This window comes from Pleurodeles waltl, chromosome 9 (assembly GCF_031143425.1).
Source record: "Pleurodeles waltl isolate 20211129_DDA chromosome 9, aPleWal1.hap1.20221129, whole genome shotgun sequence".
In the NCBI taxonomy this organism is placed as follows: Eukaryota; Metazoa; Chordata; class Amphibia; order Caudata; family Salamandridae; genus Pleurodeles; species Pleurodeles waltl.
Window position 1 is genome coordinate 26,240,283 of NC_090448.1, and position 23,824 is coordinate 26,264,106.

A 23,824-nucleotide genomic window follows, 5' to 3' on the forward strand; every position below is an offset into this window, starting at 1 on the left:
CCCTGTGGCATTGGGTTGAGTAGTTATAGCGGGTTGGCTGCAAGGCCTGGCCACAGGTCAGGCCCTGCAGCCAACCCGCGCTGCACATGGTGCAGTGGTTGGATTAATGTGTAGTAATTAAAATTTCTTTACATTAAAAAAAACCCTAGAAATTCACTGAAAAAAACAAAGGTTATAGGTACGTTATAGTTAGGAAATAGAATTTAAAAAACTTTGGAGATTCACTTAAAAAACCAAGGGTTACAAGGATGTTGTAGTTAGGATCTGAATTTGACTGCACAAAACCATAGAAATTCAGCAGATGATGTTATGGTTAGCTCAAGTAACTATAACTCGTGCCCTAAGGTAACCATAACTCACGCCCCCGCCATGCACAGTTTTCTCTTCAATAATTCTACTGCAAATGTTACATTGATAGAATCAATTATGTTATCAAAGATGTCCTGAGCTATGTAATATGGGGGTAATTAGCAGTACATGGCAAGATCGCAAGTTATAGTTATATGGTGGTCCCCGGGGCCATGGATCCACAACAGACCCCATTCATTATTTAAGTTCAGCCCAGGAAAGGTGGCAGTCCCTGGGGTTGCTTGGGGGGACTCGAGCCCCCCCTTAATTTAAATGAATAGCCCTGGGGACGTATCGGCCACCGGCGCTATGGGGCAGGGGGGCACGTGGGCTCCCCACATTAATTGATTGTTTAGCCCCAGGGAGGTGGCTGTCCCCTGGACTGAGGGGGGGGCACGCAGCACCCCGCATTAATTGATTGTTTAGCTCTGGCATATAAAACAATGGCAGGCCTGGGGAGCTTGTGGTCCCTCGAGCTTTGGGGAGGGATCCGCAGGACCCCCCTACTCTAATTAAAAGAAACAGCTCTGGGGAGGGTATGGTCCCCAGGGCACGGGCCCCTACTATTTCATTTAAGCTCTAGGGAGGAGGCGGTCCACGGGGCTGTAGGTGGGTGCGCGGAGCCCCTTCAGTAATCTCATGATTTGCCCCCGGGAGGTGGAGGTCACTAGGGCATAAAAATGCCCTAGGAGGGGAGGCCCTGTGCGTAGTAGTGGTGCGCCTTTAAGAGGCAGAGGCACACCCAAACATTTTTTGTAATGTTGTGAGGGGCTGCAAGGAGATGGGCAACCCTCCAGCAACATTAAAAAAACAGTAAGTATTCTGGGTCATTAAATCTATGACCCCAGGAGAGCTTACTGTATTCTTTTAAACCACTCTGACCTGGTGCTCTATGCTCTTCATCTGGAGTGCAAAGCCATATTGTGGTGGGTTTTATAGATGTTATAGCTGCACTTTGTAGCTTGATAAATGTTAAAGGGAAACTCAAAGACATATTGATGTTTTTTAATAAAACTTTATTACTTTTCTAATGAAAACTACTTTTATTAAACATTACAAAAAAAAAACACATTTTGTTAGCCAACAGGCCCAAGTTTTATATTTTGTTGCTCTAACAAAGTCAGTAGGCCTGCCTTACTTAAAATGACACCCAGGCCTTGCTCATGGCTCATGTGCTCTGAGGTTGGGGGCAGGGTCTGGCTTGTGGCCACTTTACACCAGGCAGGGACGAAGACCATGTGAAATGTGTGGTTGGCTTCTCACAGGGTTGGATTCAGGCCCTGCCTGCAGCCAGGCCCTGTGGCTATTCCCATGATTTACCCTTTATTTTGTAAAGGGGTGGGGTGTTCAGTTAGTCAAACTAGCTATGCTTAGATATTTAGATGTTTATGTTTAACCTTTATATACATGGGCCTTATTTTATGTAGATTTAAGTGTTTAGGCTTAAATGTTTAGGTCTAGTTTAGGGTCTTAGTTTCAGAAGATGAAAGGCCTGTACTGCCTAGATTAGGGTTTTTTTAGTCTAGTATTAGGAGTGTGAGCAGAGACTGGGATTTAGGATAAAATACTTAGGTGTAGATGTTTGGGCTCAGTTATTTTAACCCTGACTTGGGCTTTGAACTTCAGATATGGGCCTCGGCATTTAATCATGGTCCTATAGCCAATCCTGGTTATAATAGTTGAGGATTTCATTTAGGTTCTTTTATTTAGATTCCGGGTTTCAGTTTTAGCAAAGTATACTTCTGTTTAAGCAGTGTTTATACTGTAGATGTTTATCTATTTGCGCTTGACGGTTTGGCTTTGGGCTTCAAGGTGCAGATTTAGCCTAAATTGTGCTAGGATTATGTGCAGCATTTTGGCTCTACGGGTATAAGATTCCAGGTTGGTGCATTGTTAGAGATTAGGGTTTGGGATTATGGGTTTTGGACATACAAGTTTAGGACTTCCAATTTTAGGAATCTTTGAATTGTTATGGTGGTAAGACTTCCAAGCATGGACTTATTCTTAGAGTGCAGGTATTGGTTTAGAAAGTAAACTTAACCATAGGTGGCATGTACAATAAGTGCCTTGATTAAGGTGCTCATGGTTAATTATGTATGCTTAAGGAGTCACATAACTAACTTCCTGTGTTTAAAAGATTAGATTTAGTTTTCGGATTTGGGTGTATTTTTCGGAACATGGGCTTTATCCCCATCTTAATCTGTTATTGTGATGTGTCAAGGCACATTCCATTCACATCATGAAAAAGTGGAACATATCAAAATGGGGGATTTTTCTACAGGAATTTAAAAAAGATAAAGATGCAAATAATGATTTAATGTAATTCACTGACCAGTGGGTAGGAACACTAAACTTTACAGCTTGTGCACTAAATATATGTGAGCATCTAAGAAATGGAAAGAGAGAGGTTTAGAGGAATCATTAGGGCAATTTCTTCATCTCTCATTGGTGTGCACTAGAGAAATGAACTTTTAATAGAAAAAAAATGAAATTTAGATAAATTGATACCAATTAGAGAGACCCACAGAAATAGGGAAAGTGGGCAGATATAGAGTACTGTAAGGTGTTCTGTAATACAGGTTATTTTACAAATTTATATTTAGAATGTTTTTTTTTGCTTGGATGTAAAAACTCTAATCATGGAGGCCTTAGCAGAAATGGCATAAAATATCACAATCAAGCTTTGACGTATATTTGAGCACATTCCATCAAGCACTCTTAATATGTGGAACAAAAAATTAAAAGCTTGAGAGAAAAAAAAAAACAAGGACCCGCAGCAAAGACAATTTACCATATGTAACCTGTTAGGCTTATGGCAAACCGCAATAAAAAAATATATATTTAATGTATTTGTGAATATTTAAAAGGGACTGGTCAGAGAATTCTGAAAATGTATTAATGTTCTATTTAGATGCACCAACACCTATAGAACATTATCTAGGAGAAATGGACAGTAATCACATTTTATTATTTAAAAAAAAAAACTAAGAGAATAATGTGAATACCTGCAAATACGAGGATAGATGACAAGTAAGATGCGAGCAATGTTTGCATTACATGAAATTGTTTTGTTATTTTCCACTCAAAATATATTGCAGGCTCATATTGAATTTTCTACTTCGTGGTTGTTTAATGAGAACTTGATAGACACCTTCTAATTAGCCATGTATATGTAAATGAAACATATTGTTATTTAAAATGTATATAGCTTACACCCTGCCATTAGAATTTGGTTATTAAAAAAATCTGACAAGATAAAAAAAAAAAAAAGAGTTCAAAAGACAATAGGAGGGATTGTCAAATGTAATAGACCAGCACAGAAAAGGTATGCTTGAAACTAAGCTAAACTTGAGAAAAAACTATGTAATATGACAAAATAGCAATCATAGCTATTCTAGGGACACGTCTTTATCTCTCACCTCTTGAATATAGTTACAGGTCACTGGTTACAATTGTAAAGAACTGACTGAGCCTTTTTACTTCCAAGGTCTAGAAACTAAGAGTGATTAATTTGAGTGTTTGTAACACAACTATCTACATTGCTACAAAACAGCAGATCTGCTGATCCTCTATGTTTTGCGATGAATAAGTGACTTTTAATACAGAGTAAATAGTACATCTTATTTTGGTTTTATTATTACTGTGTGAAATAGTAATAATCCTATCTACCTTTGAAAGATGAAAGCATAAGATACCCTGCCATTTAACACTTATTGAGATAGTAGAAATTTCCCTTTATCAAAGACAATTTAACAGGAAAAAGAATACTATTGAAAGAAAAGCAAAAAAAATGAGATGAAAAGACTAGCATTATTAAATTATTTTTAGCAGTCTCTCAGATCAAAATGGTGACCACCTTAAATTGGAGTTTCATATGAGTTCTACATTTCTAAAAAAAAAAAAAAAAAGATTGGGGGTGATGTGAAGGAAGAATTTAACACAAATTGGAACTTTTTTCTGGAGGGGATTATCTTTAGAAAAAATGAAGAGGTGGCTTCCCAGACTCCAGACACAAAGGGGGTTGTGGGGAAGTGGGGACCCTGACACAGGAGGCCAAGCAAAAAGGGGGGGGCAGAGCTGTGGGCCTGTGGGTCAGGGTGGCAGGCCTCACTGCTCTGGAACAAAGATGGCTCCTGGGGAAGTTCAGAGAGGGCGTGGCCGGGAGTGCGCCCGGGGGGCCAGGGCCGGAAGCGGAAGTGGGCGGGACTTCCGGCGCGCGGCGGGGAGGCCATCTTGGATCGCAGGCAGCGGCAGAGGCCGGCTGGGGGCGCTTGTTGTCGGCCGCGAGGGGAGCGCGCTGAGCGGGGGGCAGGGCGCCGCGGGGAGCGCGCAGAGCCGGGTTCGCCCCGCCCTCCCCGGGCGGATTGAAGAGGAGGAGCCGGGGCAGGAGGAGGAGCAGAGCGGCGGCGGCGCGTCCCTGGGGCTCAGCAGGTAAGAGGAGCCGCGGACCCCTCCCTCGGCCCCGGGGTGGGGGGGAGAGAGGCCGCGGGGAGTGGCAGAGCCGCACAGGGTCACAAGAGTTACTGCTCTCCGCCTGCGCCGGGAGCAGGCGGTGCAGAGGGTCACAAGTTCCTGCCCTCCCTGCCTGCGCCGGGAGCGGGCGCTGCAGAGGATCACAGGAGTTCCTGCCCTCCCTGCCTGCGCCGGGAGCGGGCGCACACTGACCGCCGGAGAAGTTGCTGTTTAGCCGGGGCTGCCGCAGGGGGGCAGGCAGACCCCCTCACCCATCCTAGAAGGTATTTAACTGCCTGACAGGGGGAGGAAGGGACAGGACCAGCCTGCACCCCTTCTCACAAAAGTTGCCTTTTTCTTTCCCAGTAACTAGATGCTCAGTTTATTGGATTTCAAACTCCCACAGAAGTTACCGTTATTGCTTTCTATCAGGAAGAACAAGCACAGCCTGACTGGCGGTGTCACAGCCTCTTCCACATTTTAAGGTCTGTGGGAAGTGTTCCTAAAATCTGCACACCACCTTTCACAAAAGTTATTGGTGTTTTGGTTTATTTCGAGAAATGACAAAAGGTGACCCGTGGGTTGTGATTTTAGATCCTGTTACCCCTTCAGACTTTCTTTTCCGGACTCTCCCATCCAAGCAGAAGCGGTGCATGTTGGTGGCTCCCAAGCCCCATTTACTCTACAGGAAAGATGTTTCCATCTTTTAGTGAAGTGGTACAGCCTCTAGCGAGGGGATGAACGCCCTTAGCCCAGTACAAAACCTATTACTTTTTCATCTCAAGCGAAACACATGTCCGTATGTTCCATTTCTAGCTGCAGCATAAGTTTCTATCCGATCTGTTATGACAGGAGGAGTATGGTCTCATAGGAAACCTTCTGATGTCTTTCAGTGAGTGATGTGATGTATGCTGTGGGCCTTATTCAGTAGAAGTTGCCTTGCTTTCGTGTTTCTGGGTACTGACACACTGTCCTCTCTGCTTGCAGTTAAAGGTGAGGGCAGATATTGTAGTAGGAGTTCCCTGTCCTTTTCTCCCTCGTTACAATAACGGTATTTTTCCTAGTGTGTGAAGAAGGGGTAGATCAGGACTTGAAGTGGGTGGGTCGAACTCGTAGTAATTTAAAAACCGTCTTTAAAACCGTGTACTTATCGGGCTTGATATGCACAATGACTGTACAACATATTTAAGTTAAGTATCGGCGATTCAACCCTGTTTATATTTGAAATGGCTTACTTCATCCTTTGTTTCTCAGAAGTATGTGCTTTTTGTTCAAGCTGTTGTTTCTGTAGTTATTACTTTTCATTCACCGAATGCCTCTAGTTTACTGTGTGCTTGGAGTCTGAGTGAGTTCACCTTGTAGGTGTATATTTAAAACAGTCCGTGGGTGAGAGCTCTGAAGTAGAGGCAGAAGAATGTGCGAGTCTCACGGTGCCTCTTGTGTCATGGAGGCGTGGGAACTAGATGCTCATCAAGTTCTTGGTGTCATCTCTACAGGGCACACCGCAGTAGTCGCACTTGTGTCAGTTTATTTGTGGGAAAGAATGAGTTACAGGTGGCATATTGCAGGTGGATGTAGGGGGGTCTGGGACGTAGTTGTCTTAACGGAGACTGTAGAAGAAAGTGGAGTGAAGGGAAAACTGGAGTGTCCGAGACCCTTGGAAGCACACTACCCCTCCACAAACGTAGGTAAAGTTTAATTCACAGTATTCTAGTTTTATTAGGATATTGATAGTGTATATAATAAGCAACACGTAGAACTACATCTTTTAGAATATCCTGTAAATGTGAATACATTTGAAATTGGAGGCTGAAAAAATAAGTTGGTATCGGAATAATTCGCGGGAGCTGTGCAAGTGCATCAAATACCATATGGTATGGGCGAAGGGTGGCCTCAGTGAATTTAGAAAAGCTCTAACCTTCCTATTAAAGTTTAGATTATTTGTTTGCGAATTAAATATTTCATTTGTGTATTTGTTAGAATGCTCGTTACTGTATATTTTGTTATGTATTGTTTTGGCTTTCAAATCATTGAAGATGCTTAGAACGGGGTACTTGGCATCCAGTAATGACTCAATGGGGAAGGGGGGGGGGGGGGGGGCCTGGATTGAAATTGATTCATGTAATGATTAGGTGGGGGTCCACAGAAGTCAAATGATTAAGAAGCACTGGTCTGTGATAAATTTCAATCCCCCTTCCTCTTCGTGTTTACTGCCTTGTATTTTATATGCTGGGGCAACAGGTACAACCTGCCTGGCCCAAAATCGTCGGGGCACGAAGAGAGCGGCCTTTTTCTTGGCTACTCGCAGGCCCTTCGGTCTCCCCAAGTTGTGGCTCTGCTTCGTCCTGTTAATAAAGCGGGCTTTGGTGTGTTAGTGGTTTACACACCAGTTTTGCCTGGCTGCCGCGTAGGGTAAGGTGCTCGAGTGTTACGCCGGACCCACTTTCTGGCTCCTTAGATTGTATGAAGGAATCGTGCGCTTCCACTAGTAAACCTCGACCTGCCCTTAGTGTGAGAGGGTGGCATTCACCCTTTATTAAATGTTGGTCGCTCGCATATTGGTGAAAACGCGTGCGACCTTTCTGTGCTAGCGTGCCTGTTTTCTCTTGTTATTGTGTCTTGCCTCTTCTTGGTTTGAGAGGCCCCGACAAAGCCGGCCTGCTCCAGGGAGTCCCTGGGCCTTTCTTCGTTTCCTAGGTTATTGTTCTGCAGGGCTAGAGAGGCTGGGGCAGCCTGCCTTTGTAAGGGAATGTCACACCCCGCCCTACCCTAGTTACAGTGTATGAGCATCCTTGCTTGGCCCTAAAAGCAGCCTGTTCAGCAGAAGCTGGCGTACAGTTTTTTTTAAATTTTATTTTTTTTATTTTTTTTTATAGCGTGCTTCCCACCCTTAATTCTGTGGAATTTAGAACCCATGAGACCGGGCTTCCAGGACCTCTTGCCCAGTGCTTCATCTGAGCCGGCGGGCCCCACCAGCACTCACTCTGGGGACCTGCACTTACTTTCCATCACTAGGCTCTGACCCATGACAAGAGAGGGAAAGCGGGGAGAGAATGTGTTCAGATGGGCAGTGGTGACATAAAGAGAGGGTGATCAGGCGCCCCGGATTTGCAGAGTCCCGATTTTTAACCTACTGTCCGGGTAGACTTTGGGAAATTGAACTTGTTCCGGTATTTAGAGAAACGGTGGGAAGTGCATTTGTATGTTTTCCAAAGCAGAGGTAGTTAGCAGCTGTTATAAGAAAGCAAGTTAATTAACACGCATTATACTGGCTTTAAAAATTGTATTTAATTTGTTTTTTAAAGCCTCTGCTGTAATTCTATGCTGATGACAGCTGTAATTCTGGTTAAAGTAAAATTGTAGCCCCCCCCCCCCCCCTTTTTTTTATTTTATTTTTTTTATTTTTTTTTATTTAACAATTCTGACTACATTACATAAAGAGGCAGGTACTGACCTGAGGTATAATGTTCTTACAAACAGTTGACCGGTCTGTTCCCTGATTCTCTAAAAGCAAGAAACTGCTACATAAGTGAGGTCACTCTGAGACCCATACGTTAATCATACATGACATGCTTAGAGATCTTCGGAAAGAGGCAATAGCAGTTCTGTGAGAGGGTGGGGGCTCCGCCCCTCTTTATCTTTCACACCAGAAGCAGCCCCCCCCCCCCCTCAAAGGAAAGGGTGTGATGCGACGGCATAGCCATAGGGGGACACTTTGTCAAGCGGTGTCTTTTATGCCTCCTCGTAGAAGTAAATCGTTGTATAATTTTGCGTTGCCCGACTTCTGCCACAGTGGGATACATACATTTGCCAGAAGAGCTTTTGAGACGTGTACTTGACAGGTGAAAGTTCTTCATCATTTTTATATGTACATTAAATTAAAAAATCCGACACTTAAATGTATCTTAACTACAGTGAAATAAAATGAGCAGGCTTGTTGCTAACACTTTTTGCATAGGCAACACTAGGCATTTGTGTTGAGTAAAGTCAATATCCCACATTTATGAGCATCTAGGAAGTGACATTTCCCTTTCTTCTTTTTTTTTTTTTTTTTTTTTTTTAGATCTTTTGAATAATGAGAATGCCTGTGCCACCTAGTTTATTTTTACTTGGATGCTTACAATGTCAGACATTGACTCCAGTGAATCCCCCGGGATTGCTTGTGTTGTCACGGACAGAGCTTGGTGTGCGAGGGGGTAGATTTGCTTTAAGTGTGTTTTGGCTGAGGCAGACAAGATCAGGGAAATAAGTGTGAGTAGTCAAACAGCTTGCCCGTATAGGATCAGGCCAGGTGCCTCTTATAAATAAGAGTGATTGTGACTCGATTTTGGAATTGCATTTTGTTTTATTTAATTCTTTTATGGTCTGTCTCTTGAGGCTCTTTTTTACTTGTCCAGGTTTACTGTTTTTCAAAAATACATAAATCTACATAGAGGGGATTTTGGCCAGTGGGCTTTATCCATTGATCCCTTAACTGTCAGTCATTTTGTTTCCACCCACCACAGCCTACTTCATGGGGCAGTGTGTCAGTCTGCTTTTTCTACAGGCTCTCTTCACTTTGAGCGGGCAGCTGGAGCGATGCGGCAGGGGAGGGGCACATTATGCAGCAGGGTTCAGTAAACTACACAGCAAGGCAAACGCACATTTTACAACATAATACAGCACATTTTGTAATGGTATTACTTCATTATTTTGTAATTGTTAGGTCGAGCGTAAGCATTCAACCATGTGTATACTTCTTGTGACTTATAGTGATTTCATTTGTTGATGGTAGTGTCCTTTTTAAAAACTTGTGCTCTCAATTGGTCAGTTCTGCCTTTTTCTCCCTCCTTATTCTGTTTCAGATCAGTGACCAACTCCTGTATTATTCCACTTTGGGTTCTTTATCTGTTGCTGTAATGGACTATTTTTGTAGTTTCTTTGGTGCTCCCCTTTCACTGTGGGTATTTTAGGCTGGTAGCTTCCTTCGTTTTATTGCAGCATTCTGTTCTTCTGGCGTCGCTGACATTTGTTTGGGCTTTATTCCAGTGCTGTCCTCATTTACTTCTGAAACAGTTGCTTACCTCGCTGCTCAGGAAAGCCACAATATGCCTTTTCTACTAGAATGTAGCTAAAACTAGAAGCAGGGATGTGAAACCTGCTTTGCCTAGCAGAATCTCTCTCCAGGGCCCCTCCCTGCCAGCACGAGGACATCCCACACATGGCATTGCTTATCCCCTTTATTGGGGCCATAAATCTTATCTGGCTGCTCTGCTATTGTTAGCTCCATAAGAGCTTTGTTAAAATCCAAAGCAAGAAACTTGGAAGACTTTTCGTTCTGTTAAAATAAAAATAAAATACTTTTCCAGGCTCATTTTTCAATTTCTGTTCAGATATTTCTGATGTCAGTAGCAGCCAATGATCAACATAACAGAAATAGATGGAAATTATGAGACAGGGTTGACCATTTTATGTGGCAAGAAAAGTCCAGTTCTGAATTTAGAATGCCAATAGCCCTGACTCAAGAAAATGCAATACCTGTTGCATTGCAAATGCTTATTACACTGTCTGATCATTGGTTACACCTCATCAATACCAATTTAATATTAAAATACAGCAATAATCAAAAGAAAGTTGACCAGTAAACTTTTGCAAAGGGCCTTCCACCGTGCAGCAACACACATTTTTTATGTATTTGTTGCTAAAAATCAGAAGATTATACAGCAGAGAAGGGATTATGAGGCACTTGCAGCAAATACACATTTTTGTGAAAAAAGCCACACAGTTGCATAATTCCAGTAGCCCTGACTTTGAGTGAATGCAGAAACCCTGCTCACATTATTCATATTTGCCTAAAAAATGTTCATTTCTCTAAAGTGGTTTAAGGTGTGATTTTTTTTTTTTTTTTTTTTTGTGTTGACTTTAAATGCTCCCTATTTATTTTGTCTGCACATAGGGGTACTTGGTTACTTTCTCCTTTTTGAAGACCAACATATATGTTTTCAGTACCATTCTAAACACTGTAGGTGTCTGCAGTTTGAGTGCTTGTACATCATCCACCTCAGTGAACATGTTTTTTAAATGTGAAATTCCTGTTGCAGTTAAATGGCTACTTTTAGGTGGTGTGTCTGTGTTTTATATATGTATATTTTGCATGGCTATCCTACGCATTGGTAATCTGAGGTCATTCAGGAAGGCCAGCCATCCTTTTGGATCTGGGTACCTCTACCACCCAGTCATTTGTACCACTCACAACTGACAAATCCACTTAGGCAAACATCACTAGACACAACATCGGAATCAGTATTTTGTCCCTCAGTATAACCCACCAGTTCTACAGTGGTACCTTCATCCACACTGTACCTTCCACAGTCACCACATCCTTCAATATCCTTATCTAACCCTCCAGTGGCAAACTTTTTTGCTTCTTTTGCAGACCACTGTTCTTCCTCTTTCAGTACCTTGCCTCCTGAACTCTACCAGTCGCCTCGTATGGCAGCACTTTCAGTATTCCAGCCTCGTTGAATGTCATGTATAATTTTCCAGGTTGCTTTACTCAAATGTGTTGTGCACAACAATATTAGGATCGTGATATTTATTTCTTTTGTCAAAATAAGTTGTGTATATGCCATGTCCTTTCAAGCTCTCTCCCTCACCTTTTACACAGACCACTCAGCAAGTGTGCTTCCATGAAACTTCAAGTCACAATTACATTCCAGTCTAGGATAACATCCACTCATGAGTCAAAAGGGGTGACCCCATTGGTGCCACAGAATTGACCTATAAGACTATATCGTCTTAATAACTTGAAGACCAGATTCTGTTCACTTGCCAGCTGAATGCACCCTTCAATAATCTAGTGACTCTCTCGAGCATGCTATTTGCTCTTGGATTTTATAGTGATTAAGTCCTTTATATAATCTCGGTGACCTCTAAAGATTGTTTTGCTCTCCTTGAATTAAACTGAACCAAATTATCAGTTATTAAAATAAATAGCACTCAAAAATACATCCTCCAGAAACTCATTGTCAACTATGTTTACCACTGGCTACCTTCAAAATAAATCCATTACCATTAAATTTCTGATTCAGCTATATTGGTCCCACAGTATCCATCACAATATATTTGACCAGAATCATTCACCAAACCATCTGTAGTTACTAACTATTTAGTACTACTGAGAGTGGTTTGTGCTCACATAGAATCTTGACAGGAATTCTCACACAAATGTTCTGAAATGGCACAGTGACCACGTCCATGCCAGAGCTTCGGTTTAATGATAGTGGCGGGAACGAAGGTTATTATGACTCATTAACACAAATTACCATCCCTTTGGCTTAATACTGGACTTATTCCTATACTGCTATTATCAGTGATTTATATTCACTGAGTTGGGGTCAAACCCTGAAGAGTAGTTATGTCCTGCTTCCTTCAGTCATATCTAACTGACACTGCTTGCACTTGTTTTTCAATAACTATCTGGTGTGAAAGCACTGCATCAAAACTTTAGGTGCATGTTTTGAATAAAGCTCTGTCCTGCTAGGCGCCCCCTTAATAGCTTCAACCAGACTTATGGTGTTCAAGGTCTCAAATCACCGCCAGTGATTTCTTGACCAAGGTATGTCACACTTCCAACTGGAAACCTGCACTTAATAAATTCACATTTAAACCTTAATCTTACCAAATGTGGTACATGTACAAGCAGTCCTCTGGCTATGCATTGTTCTCCCCCCACCCCCGCAATCAAAATAGCATCCTGGAAGAATGTAATAGCACAGAGTCTTTCCAAAACAGCTTAAACATGAACCTTTTGTAAAACCGCAGATGGTAATCTAAAATGCATGCATTTAAATTGGAAACTCCTACCAGGGGTAATAAACCCAGTGTACTGTTTATATTCACTGTGAAGTGAAATTTGAGGATACCCCAACGTTGAACCCAAAGTAGACCACCATTGTACATCCTTAATCATGGGCAACATTTTGCCGATCTTTTGGAGAGGAAATCATTCAACAATAATACTGTTATTTAAGTGTTGGTAAAATCTTTGCACAAACATATCTTCCCTTTGCCCATAAATGAGGAATCCAGTTCGGTGCTTCGATGGGTTTGATTATAGCTGCTTGAATATGTTTCTACAATTCTTTGAATACTTCTTCCCTAAACAACACTGGAACCATTCTAAACCTTTGGGAGTCCTCTTTTAAAATGTTCTTATATTCATAGTCCTCCAAGTTTCACACTAAACACTTTAGGAAACTTTAGCCTGTCCACCAACAGAACTTGCTCTGACTTTCAAGTCCTTTACACTATTTAGGTTTTGATGATCAACCCAACCCAAAACAAGTGGAACTTTTTGGCCACAAAGTTCTCCTTCATTCTTACTTTCAATCTGAAAACCAGTGTTCCAACATTTCTATTGTATGTTCACTGTACCTTTTCAGTATGAACATTCAATTCTCATGATTTATCCCCCTATGTGTCCACATTTCTCCTTCCACACTTTCTCTGTATGGTGATCAAGAATCTGCTCTCAATCCAATACCCACACTACCTCTAGTCAAATGGTAAGTAGGTTTTCCTTTCCTCACCCTAAACAGAAATGTCCAGAAGCACGTATTTTTTTGTTTGAAACAGCTAATACACCACTTTCTCCTATACACACATCCATCTCATCACCTGGTTAGGGCTCTGAAGTCCCTTTTAGTTTAATTCTTCAAACGTCTGAACATGTCCCATCTCACATCTCACACTGCACAAACTGTACTGCCGTTTTATGGCACAACACGTTTTTCTTTGTGCAAAATGATTCAAACACCTGTGTGTGACAGCAGCAATGAACTTGCCACCCATAATTCTTTGATCGCTTTTAACACTTACTTTAAATATTCTGAGATCAAGAGATGACTGCTTTTGCTCCCCATTCAGATACCTCTACTTTACTCACAACTGCCAGGAAGTCTTTCAGCTCTGAATGCCTAGTCGCCTACAAACAGTGTCTACCGTATGCCAGGTTGGATCACAAGCTGATCTTTAACTCCTTCATAACACTACATTTTCCATACAATTGCAAGTTTCCGCAAGGCATCAGTTTTGTCCTTTGTTTCCTTTGGAAAGAAGAAAAAAAAAAAAAACTTGTCCATTGATGCCAGAGCACACCTTTGATACAAAATAAGTATCCAAAACCTTCAAGCACAATGAAACACTGGCATCTCCTGCACATCTTCCCTCAGGTGTGGCACAATTCACCGAAGTGCAAGCTTTGTGGGTGTGTGTGTGTTTTTTATTTTTTATTTTTTAATATATATCTATCTATGTTTGACACTTTGCCATAATGTTGCAGTTTGCGTTTGCCAAATTACGTGGTATGCTAAGCTGGCATTTTGCACCAAAAAATAGCGCAAAAACAACTGAATACTAAAATCAGTAGCTTGTGTTCTGGCCGCTCGCGTTGCTCAAGCTCAATTTGCTGTACAACCTGCATGTAATTACATGACATGGTATAATAGCGCTATTTCATGCAACAAGTCCAATGCAAAATTATACAAGAATATGCCATTGTAATGGAAATTTTGCCCGGGCCTAGTTGGAAAGGGGTGGCACTCTGCCCCAGTATTCATTGCTCTGATTTCTACTATGTAGAACAAAGATAGGAAAGGACCATCGCTGAAAAACAAACATTATTCTAATGTAGACTAGAACAACTGAAGAATCTCTAAAAATCCAACAAGAGCAATACAAAATAAGTCATTTTTTCACCTCTGGGCATAAGCTAAATGATCGAGATAGAAAGGAAAAACCCGTCTCCATTTATGTTTTTGTCATGAATGCACAACGATCCAGCGAAGAGTAATTGAAGAAAAGATGACTATACTGTGAGAGTCTGACAAAGCAAAAACTGCACCATTTCAATGTGGCTGCAGCGCCAACACCACCATGGGTGGGATGCAAAGGTGCATACTGACATCAATACTTTGATCTGTTCTCCTCTAGTGGTAATCTCACTGCCAGAGATGGACCCCAGATTTTTGAACTCTCCACCCTTGTGGATAGTCAATAGCAACAAGGATTGGAAAAACCCGTAGATCTCAAAGTGCTTAATTTGAGCCAGTGGTTGCCAGCTGGAGCCACCAGCACTTGTTTCTCCTCATCAGGCATTTCTCATTAGGAATCAAATCAAATCATTAACATTTATAAAGCGCGCTACTCACCCGTGCGGGTCTCAAGGCGCTAGGGGGGAAAAGGGGGGGTTATCGCTGCTCGAACAGCCAAGTCTTTAGGAGTCTCCGGAAAGCGGAGTGGTCCTGGGTGGTCCTGAGGCTGGTGGGGAGGGAGTTCCAGGTCTTGGCCGCCAGGAGGGAGAAAGATCTCCCACCCGCCGTGGAGCGGCGGGTGCGAGGGACGGCAGCAAGTGCGAGGCCAGCGGAGCGGAGGGGGCGGGTGGGGACGTAGAAGCTGAGGCGTCTGTTGAGGTATTCCGGTCCCTTGTTGTGGAGGGCTTTGTGTGCGTGGGTGAGAAGACGGAAGGTGATCCTTTTGCTGACTGGGAGCCAATGCAGGTGTCTCAGGTGTGCGGAGATGTGGCTGTTGCGGGGTACGTCGAGGATGAGGCGGGCCGAGGCGTTTTGGATGCGTTGCAGGCGGTTTTGGAGTTTGGCGGTGGTCCCGGCGTAGAGGGTATTGCCGTAGTCCAGGCGACTCGTGACAAGGGCGTGGGTCACGGTTTTTCTGGTGTCGGCGGGGATCCAGCGGAAGATCTTGCGGAGCATGCGGAGAGTGAGGAAGCAGGCGGAGGACACGGCGTTGACTTGCTTGGTCATGGTGAGAAGAGGGTCCAAGATGAAGCCGAGGTTGCGGGCGTGGTCTGCGGGGGTCGGTGCGGTGCCGAGGGCCGTGGGCCACCAGGAGTCGTCCCAGGCGGACGGGGTGTTGCCGAGGATGAGGACTTCCGTTTTTTCAGAGTTCAGCTTTAGGCGGCTGAGCCTCATCCAATCTGCGACGTCCTTCATACCCTCTTGTAGGTTGGTCTTGGCGCTGGCGGGGTCCTTGGTGAGGGAGAGTACAAGTTGGGTGTCGTCGGCGTAGGAGGTGATGATGATGTTGTGCTTGCGTACGATGTCGGCGAGGGGGCTCATGTAGACATTGAAGAGTGTCGGGCTGAGCGATGAGCCTTGAGGTACGCCGCAGATGATCTTGGTGGGTTCTGAGCGAAACGGAGGGAGGTAAACTCTTTGGGAGCGGTTAGCGAGGAAGGAGGCGATCCAGTCCAGGGCCTGGCCTTGGATCCCGGTGGAGCGTAGGCGGGTGATTAGGGTGCGGTGACAGACGGTGTCAAAGGCAGCCGAGAGGTCGAGGAGAATGAGGGCGACTGTTTCCCCGTTGTCCATCAGGGTTCTGATGTCGTCTGTGACTGAGATGAGGGCGGTTTCCGTGCTGTGGTTGGTTCGGAATCCGGTTTGTGAAGGGTCGAGCAGGTTGTTGTCTTCCAGGAAGGTGGTCAGCTGTTTGTTGACGGTCTTTTCTATTACCTTGGCTGGGAAAGGTAGAAGAGAGATGGGGCGGAAGTTTTTCAGGTCGCTTGGGTCAGCCGTAGGTTTCTTTAGTAGGGCGTTGACTTCAGCGTGCTTCCAGCATTCGGGGAAGGTAGCAGAAGAAAAAGAAGAGTTGATGACGGTCTGGAGGTGCGGGGCGATGATGTCGTCGGCTTTGTTAAAGATGAAGTGCGGGCAGGGGTCCGAAGGGGCGCCGGAGTGGATAGAGTTCATGATGGATTTGGTTTCTTCCGTGTTGATGTGGGTCCAGTTGTTGAGGGTGATGTCCGGGGAAGCGGGTTCAGTGGTGTATGGTGGGTGACACCCTTGGTATTCGGTATGCTGGTATTTTATAGAGCCCGCTGCGTGTGTCTGAATATAATTTTGGTCACTGGATCTTACTTTACAAATAAAAGCACCTGGCTTGCCTATGCAGGATTTATTGTCTGTGTGTGTGTGTGTGTGTGTGTTTTTTTTTTTTTTTTTTTTTTTTTTTTTTTTTTTTAGCCAGGTTCTTAAGCTGCATGGCTAAAAGTTGGAGAGGAGGTGTACTTGGCCAGCACTGGCCGCCCCATGGCACTTTTGTTTTCTTTCTTTTTTTTTTGGTGGCGAGCAGGGTACAGCACAGGAGGGGAGGTGGGGCAAAGCAACAAAGCGGGAGGGATGGGGCATGCAACACTGCTGGCAGATGGGACGGGGCAAAGCAATAGCTGAGCAAGCAACACTGCGGGAGGGACGGGACAAGAAACTGCACAGAGCAGACTTTGGGACGTGGGGATGTTTCAAAGCACATGCACTCCTTTGAGGTGTTACAGCAATAGAAAAAAGTAGCTCCAAAAGCACGCGCAGTGGAAGTACATAAATACATTAAGCAAGAAAGCTGTACTTACTCCATACTCAAGTGCAGGGACATACACCTGAAGTGAAGCTGGCATGCATTGACCAAAGAGAAGAAAGGAAATAAGTGATGAAGCTAACCTGTGGTAAGCATGGGGTGGGCTCTAAAGATCCTGCAAGATCACAATGTCTTGCAAGCAATAGCGCTTGCACAGTCTCGAGTGAGACCTGAAAATGGTGGTTACTGGCAGCAATGAGAACATATACCTAGCTATGTGGTACAGAGGGAGTGAACTCTTGCTCTTCTCTCGCAGATATGTAGACTGTCTACAGGGTTTCGTGCCTCCAGAGCAACATGCATCATCTGACCTTGGCTTTACTTTTGTATGCTGTTGCATTCTGGCATTTGTAGTACAGGGATAAAGAGCAACAACACAAACAGTAACAACACATACATCACTAAAAGGACATATCAGAAAAAACACATAATGCACATTCTTCTAACAAATCTTTGACGTGCAACCAAGCAATTAAAAAAAAATGCACTATTGTATTGGTATGCCACTTAACCAAATGTAATATAATTCTACAGGAGATGTGTTACAGACGGTAAAGCTCTTTAAACCAAAGACCAGAAATAAAAAAAAAATAGATCCTCAGTAAACCATTCTATGAATGCACCGCTAACTGCCCCAGCATGGCTCATGTCTGACGCTTGTGGAAGGAGCACATTAGGCCATTGATATACATACAGTTGGGCAGGCAATTGCTATTTTAATGTTACACGTGATTGAATGGGCCTTGGATATGGACATGACTTACAGTATTATCAAGTGACAGCATAGCGTTGATCTTGGTAACCTACAAATGACCACTGTAACAAGTATACCTGCAAAAACATGAACTCATGAAGTGAAATTTCCATTTACATAATTTTTAGGTCTTGGCTAGACAGACCTTGCACTGGCTGTTTGGGACATGTGTATACTTTATGGGCTTACAGCCCGCCCATTGCTTCTCATATGCTGGCTTCATCTTCGCTCTCTTATTTTGGCATTCATTTGTCATACCTCTTCCTGTGCTTAGTCCTCTTCGAGAGCAGGGACCACGTAACCTATCAATCCACTGTTCACCAATTTAGCTTTTGTTTTAGGAACTATTTTTATATATATATATTTTTTTTTCCTTGTCGGGGAAAAAAAGCAATTTACACTATCAGTCATGTTTTCACTTCCTTCACGCACCCCTCTGTTTCTGTAAACAGGCCAGTAAATCTTGTTCTTATCTCGTCACATTTGCTGCGCATTCAAAGACGGAGATCAAATGTCATCCTGCAAGCATGTTCCTCAGTTGGTAAACTTTTCAAACTTTATTTGTGAATGTTTATTTCTTTGATGCTTGTTAGTCTGTGTCGGAAGCTTTCAGGCGTTTGTGTACATGTGTATTTATTTGCTTTCGCTTGGAAGTCAGGGAGATTAAGTGACTTGCTCAGAATAATAGTATGTTGAACAGACGCAGAGACTAGAACCTGGTTCCGCAGCTCCAAAGTCACACTCTGGGCATTACATTATATTCTCTCCCCTAAGAGACACTCTTTATTTGTAAATCCTATCTTGGAGGGGCATGTTTAAACAGTGTTTGCTCTTTTGATTTGTGTGTTCATGCCCTCTGCCATATCCCACCCTTGTTGCTTCTTTTTCCGGCCTCCACCACCCCGTCTGTTTCTTAGCCACCGCCACCTGCCACTGTGCCATCTCCCTCAAACCCCCTGCCCTGTCACACCACCAACTCTCGTTTGTGTTTGACTTCTACAACTTTTCAGTGGCATGTTATGATGTTACCCAGAGTTCAGGGCTGCTGCTCCTTTCGATTCTCGACCACTCTTCACTTCTCCAAGCTAGAGAACGTGGCAGCTCAGCCAGATCATCCCTTTTTTACTATGAGGAAAAGATCACTGACTGCTTTTGAGGAGCCTGCACAGTATGGTTTGCTTTTTTTGGTGTTTCTTCAGGCAGCCTGCTGTGTTTTCTAAACTCTCTCGTCACAGGATATTGAGGTGGGGGGGTGTTTAAAGGCAATGCTCTGTCCCCAGGATGCATATTCTTTATGTGCTTAAGGATGTTTAGGTTGAGCGCTCAATCGTGTTGTAGTTTATCTGTGGGTTTTTCAACCACGCCCATCACTATCACTTGTTCATGAGCTTGCCTTTCAAAAAATCTTTATCATTGGTAAATGCTTTACGTTTTGTCTCTCCTTGGGGCAGTTTTGTTACCGCCTTGCCATCAACCCTGTTACATGGACAATTTCACTTTTTGCTGATATATTTGAATGCATGCCAACGTTTTTTTTTTTTTTTTTTTCTTTTTTTTTCCCTTTTGTATCTCTCCTTCTCGCTCATGGCGGCTGTGGTGCTTTGAATTGACTTGCTTATGTCGGCGTTTTTTTACTTTTAATTTTCAATTTATGTGGCAAGAAAAGTCCAGTTAGGAATTTACAACACTAATAGCTATAACTCAAGGAAACGCGAGACTCATTGCATTGCAAATGCTTGTTTTATCACTTGTCTTAGATTCAGTGGAGTACTCATGTTTGCACATTATATGTGCTGTGGGTGTATCTGCAGTTCAGTCTGAAAGGCCATCTTCCACACCACTACCCCACTCGACTGTTAAACCTTTCTTTATCTCATAAAGATTAGGGCAAGAAACCAGTACTCTGGATTTTTCTGGTTTCCCGAGCCTCTGAGCTTTTTCCTCTCTGCCTTTTAAGAAACACCCTAGTTTTTACTGACAACACTAAATCAATCTTTATCAATTAAGGATTTTAATTTCTCTAACTTCCACCTTTTTGAGGGCAAAGGTGAAGGGCTCCATTTATATTCATTTTCCTTAATGAGCCGGTATACATATGTTAAAAAAAATAAATAAAAAAAAATGCTGATACAGTGATAAAGCACCTACAAGAAATGTTCAACATACCTGACCCATTAAGAGCTCTTCTTCAGCGCTAGGCCAGAAAGCACATTTTAGGTCTTGTCTGTTAACAAGCACACGTTCTGTCTATCTGTTGCAAGACATTGTGGGCATACCAAGAATTTACAGGGGCTCTCTGTCTGCTTTACACCCTTGTTGTTTCTACCCTCGCTTATTTTTTAAAAAAAAAAAAAGATTTTATACTGAAAGAAGCGAGTGTGTTGTTGCGTTTACATGCATGGGCATGAAGGCCTACAAAATGTGTCCTCCCGAAGGTGAGACTTATAAGCTTTGCCAGTGCTCCCAGACACTTCCCATTACAGATCTGCAACAAAGCTGCCTCTATATCTCTTGCTACTTTTGAGACACGGTTGTTGCGCTAGTTAAGGACTCTTCAGAGTAGTAGATAGATAGATATTCACACCCCCTCCCCCAATTCGTTCAGCTCCTTTTTACAGGATGGGCTTGCGACTCTGTGTAGGTCTTATGACTTTTAAAAATGGGTATCCCACGTAAGAGACCACGCTGTAAGGAACAAGAGATTTGTTGTTTAAGATGTGGTAGGTACTGCAAGTGAGTGCAGTGTGAGCGTGTTGTGTGTGCGGGGTTTTTTATTTTTTTATTTTTTATTTTTCCCTTTCTAAAGACAAATGTGGCAAATGCAGGCAAAGTGTTAACACTTATTTTTTTTATATATATATATATATATATATATATATATATATTAGGAAAAGTACTCCTGAATGTATGGGAAGGCCTAGTCTGTGCATAGTACGCTAAAGTATATCTTCTGTTGGAGCAATGAACTAGGATTACATGTGACTATCACCTAGTCTGTAGTTTACTTGTACTTTACTAGTTGTGGCTTGTTAGTGCTAGTGTGAAGTCGTCAAATTCTGGTTATTGGTTTGTTTTTGCAACTCCTTTGGACTCTTGTTCATTTAATAGATTTAAATCTTCAGGGCTCTTGTACTGTCACGTTCTCTAGAGCTGGAAAATCTTCTTCTTTTCCTTGTCAAAGCTTGAATCAAGCTGAATTCTGTCCAGAAAACTCGAAAAAGCAAATTTCAAAGGATACGGTTGTGCCTTGGATATGAACATAGAGAAAGTGGCTGTCTGTGATCTCACTAATTTATCAGTAGTACAACAAATTCAGTTTCTCATGTTGAGCTGGAAGAAAGACAGTTTAAAAGTGCTACTACCAATTACATTAACATGCAATGTGCCGGGCACATTATCAAGTCCCTGAAGGCAAATTTTTCTTACCATGGAACGGAAGTGCTGTATTAAATCAAATTGTACATGCATGCGCAACAAAATAGCAAGGAATCTGCACTCTTCATTCGACTATTAATTTTTAGGTTTTGCCTACACAGCGCTTGCAAAATCTGTGTGTTTAAAAAAAAAAAAAAAAAAAACTTAAAGGGTCTTAGAGCTCACTCATTATTTACCTTGTCTTACCATTTGCTGGCTCCCACGTGGTCTCCACATCACTCTAATTAATTACCATTGGGTGGCTGTTTGCTGGTCAACTCCTCCTCCTTGCCTCAGTCATGCTACCGTGGAGACTGGCCTGGGGCCCATGTCCTGCTTGTGATGGTAAATTTGTTGTTTTTTAAATGCATACACATGCCATGGCTGGCTGCCCCGCACTCATAGATGACCTTTTGTAATAAATGCGCAATGCATGCAGTTCCCTACTACCACTTGTACGAAATGATGGGAGAACGTATAAACACATACCTACTTGCCCAAACTACTGTACATTGACATATTATGTGTTACAGCTTACTGCGGTTTTCCCATATCTTCAAAGGTATGGATTTTAAGTTGACGCGGAACAAATAAATACAGAGTGTAACAAAGTCTAAACCATTGTGGCCACACGCATGTGTGGCTGTGCAGTTCCTTGCGGAACCCAGGTTCTGCACCTACAAGCGATGCCATTTTGAAACTAGGTGTTTCATTATGCGTGAACACTGCAACTGCAGAGTTAAATGCAGGCTTCTGGGCAGCCCAAACTGCCATCACTGAGCTCTGGACCGGTATGAGTTGGGCTTCTGCGGGGTGTAGTTTCTGACTTTTCTGCTGTGGAAAAGGGAAACCTGCCCCTTACAAGATGGCAACGGTACAATGATGCCCCACATTTGGTCACTGTGATTTCGTTGAATGCGTCCCATGGCTTTCTGTACCAAAGCTCCACCAACACTTAGGAAGTTCAGGTGAGAGTAGGACGAGGATCTGAATGTTTAATCTTCTTACCTTATAATGGGATTGAAGGAAACTTGATGAACAATGGGAAATTAGCTCACACTGCTTCATTAACCTGAAATGAAATTGTAGAAAATTTATTGTAATGTGAGGTTGGAAATCCACATGCTGGATTAATTAATGAACAGTCTTAAGGAAAAGTGGCATTGTATTCTTGTGGGAGGTGCTTATTTCCATGACATATTGCACAAGCATTAACTAGGAAATCCTGTTGTGATACCTCGCAAGAATCGAGCTGAACGATACAAAGCTGCAATAAACTTATGTTGAGTAACCATTTTTAGGTATGAGTATATTTTTAGTAAAAAAATGATCAGTGACAAGCTGCCAACGAAACTCGTTTAAATATGGGGTGCCCATTAAAAAACTAAATGCGCTGTTACAATAGAATGTTCCCAGAGATTGCATTAGTATGTAGACTGTTATGGGGATTTTCCCAATGTAAGTGGCAAGAAAAGCTAAATTTTAAAGGACAAGAAGCAAAGTTTAATATGCAGATATACTTGATAACAGCCTTCCAGCCAAAATAAACTAAATCATCATGACATCAAATCAGCGTCGTTAAGTGGCCCTTCTCCTCAGTGTCGGCCTCTGTGACTGTCCTTCTGGCAAGTAATCTCGGCCACACAATCGCCAGAGCACGAAAGCATCTAGTCTTGGAGAAAGAACTGGAGATTTGAGAAGCTCCTGTTAAATAGATGGTCCAAATTGAAGAGAAAAGGTAGCTTCCAGGAAATGGGCATTACATATAATGTAAATAATCATAGAATACCAGTTACAAGATCGCAGTCACTCTTTGGGATTATTTTGTTCTAAATAGAATTTGCCTGCACTTAATCTCAGGACAAAGTGCCATTATTCTTATATTATAACATTAAATATTATTTAAAAAAATGTATAATATTTATAACCCCATTGTATAGTAAGATAGAATGCAAAAAAAAACCAAAGGCAGCCTGTTGGCATTGCAAATGCTTGTTAACTGTTATCAGTGCTTTGCTATTTCTTTGTTTTTTGTTGGCGAGGCATTCATCTACCTCCAATTTTTCACCTGCCTGAAACTGATCAGTGGCTTAGCTACCGGAGGTTTGTCTTTAAGAGGAATGCTTTTACAGGCCCATTGGATATCTGGTAATTAGCATTGAGAAATAAGTTGGCATCTAATACAGAGAAAATAGTCTGCTATAGACGAGAATAATAGGGTTGTACAATGCTATTACAGTTGTTCTGAAGCATGATGTTTCCACTCTTTTAAATCCGTAAGAATGGAATTTATGGTTTCTTATTATCAAATGGTATTTTTATCTGCTTTGCCCTAAAAAGGGCTCTTTCATTTTAGAGACGAGTTCAGATTTTAAGCCTTGTATTTACAAACATTTACTTCTAATTTGGCGGATATGGCTGTTCTCCCAGTACTGTTTTCTGATAACTTTC

The 23,824-nt window shown here is 42.6% G+C and overlaps 1 protein-coding gene across 4 annotated transcripts in view; it reads left to right on the top strand.

Moving 5' to 3' along the window:
* The first annotated feature begins 4,518 nt into the window (after nucleotides 1-4,518).
* Nucleotides 4,519-23,824, top strand: part of CCDC71 (coiled-coil domain containing 71) — a 127,040-nt gene continuing 107,734 nt past the window's right edge. The window contains exon 1 of one of the 4 annotated variants that reach the window (XM_069206178.1): nucleotides 4,519-5,084. The gene's annotated coding sequence lies outside the window, so the exon portion shown is untranslated. The remainder of the gene's footprint in view (nucleotides 5,085-23,824) is intronic. The other 3 variants (XM_069206177.1, XR_011198593.1, XR_011198592.1) reach the window with 3 other exon arrangements.